Source organism: Dama dama, chromosome 33, assembly GCF_033118175.1.
Source record: "Dama dama isolate Ldn47 chromosome 33, ASM3311817v1, whole genome shotgun sequence".
Classification (NCBI taxonomy): Eukaryota; Metazoa; Chordata; class Mammalia; order Artiodactyla; family Cervidae; genus Dama; species Dama dama.
This window is the reverse complement of record NC_083713.1, coordinates 47653659-47655459: the sequence shown is the minus strand read 5'-3', so window position 1 is coordinate 47655459 and position 1801 is coordinate 47653659.

Sequence of the window (1801 nt, the reverse complement as noted above, 5' to 3'; positions counted from 1 at the left end):
GGGAAGCCACTCCAAACATGTTGATTGTGAGGAACAGAAACAGAATTAGTATTTTATGAGCCCTTCCAAAATATCTTCTCTAGCTTTCTACTCCATGGAAACAAGAGTGTCTTCTCTCTAAGGGAAGAAGGAGAAGGAGAGAAAAGAACATGTGACGGCAATTCTCACCTCCATCTTTCTCTGGTTCATCCAAATATGGGTTTTCTAGTCAAAAAATTACAGAATTAGGCTCATTGTAATTAAAAATAGAGAGAGGTTAATCCACAATATTCTTATTGTGTGCTTGGAACATGGTTGGTATTCAACATCTATTTGTTGAGTGAATGAGTTACTGAGTAGTAATTAGGCCTTAGAGTCCACTGAATATATTAAAGGACTTTTCATTTATGTTTATTCAATATTTGAACACCACTGTACCTCATAGCTCAGTCAGTAAAGAATCTGCCTGCAATGCAGGAGACCAGATTTGATTCCAGGGTGGGAAAGATCCCCTGGAGAAGGGAATAGCAACCCATTCCAGTATTCTTGCCTGGGGAATCCTATGAGCAGAGAAGCCTGGTGGGCTACAGTCAATGGGGTCACCAGAGTCGGACACAACTAAACCATATCACCAATGTTTGAACATTTAGAAATATTGAGTATATATAGATCTTAGCTTCTGTGATTTAAAATGGTATCTGAACCATCATATATGCTATTGTCTGGATACATTTGTCACAATTTTCTTTAAAATTCACTAGTTATAGAAGCCACCATGCCTTTCTTTCACATAAGTATATGAATTGCCAAAAATATTTTTTACAACATGGTAGAATTCTGAGTAAATTATCAAGAGAGGATCTACTATCTTTGTAAAATGTGGAATTGTATTTGTACATTTAAAAATAAACACCTACCACTTAAGAAACCTTTACATTTTATTTATGCAGAATACCCTCTTATATACACATATCACAGCATTCTGCAGGGCAGTGTTTCTCTCAAGTTCTGCCTTTCAAGTCTTGGTTGACTGACGTTATGGTATGGCTTGGTGAGAAGGGAATAGAGGTCAATCAGAGGAGAGCGGTATAGTAGAGACAAGACAAAGAGTAAGTTAGTGGATCATGGCTAATGTCAGAATTCCAGAAATGCCTGGGATGCCGGGAGCATTCCTGCTGGAGATTGAAATAACATAACAGAGCAACCCCAGCTCTGGCGGTTCCTACCTCATCTATTCTGTACTGGAAACCACTGTAAAAATGGCCCATAGTCTCACTTGAGCCCTGACCTACTCTTAAATCGAAAGAAACCAATAACAGTTTTCCTTACAATCCCCAACGCCAATATGTCTGAAAAAATATGTTGTGAAGGGAAAAGGAGGAGGAAAAAAAAAAAAAGCTTTCATGAGCATAACTTATCTTTGACTGTCACAAAATCAATAGGCTTTACAGAGCCAAGGAAATTCAATAGCTCGGCATTCATAATAAAGATTGGTTTGGGTGATTTGTCTCTCTCTAATAAGGCAGGCTTTGGACCCCAGCTCCCATTCCTTTAAAACTCAAAGGGGGTGGGGATTTTTCTATCACCGCCAAGTCCTCTTGCTTGTCTATTGTCAGGACTTTACAATGGTGCTGCTTGTCTGGCCAAGCCTTGCTTCACCCAGGAGAACAGACCTCACATTGGGGCGTGGAGTAACAGACGCCCAGCTTTATCCCAGCATTCAGCCTCCTTCAGCCAGCCTGACAGCCTTTTCATGCATCATGGATTCATCTGTTTCAATGAAAAACCCAGAGCAAAGCTGCAAGTATTTGTTGTGGGTTTT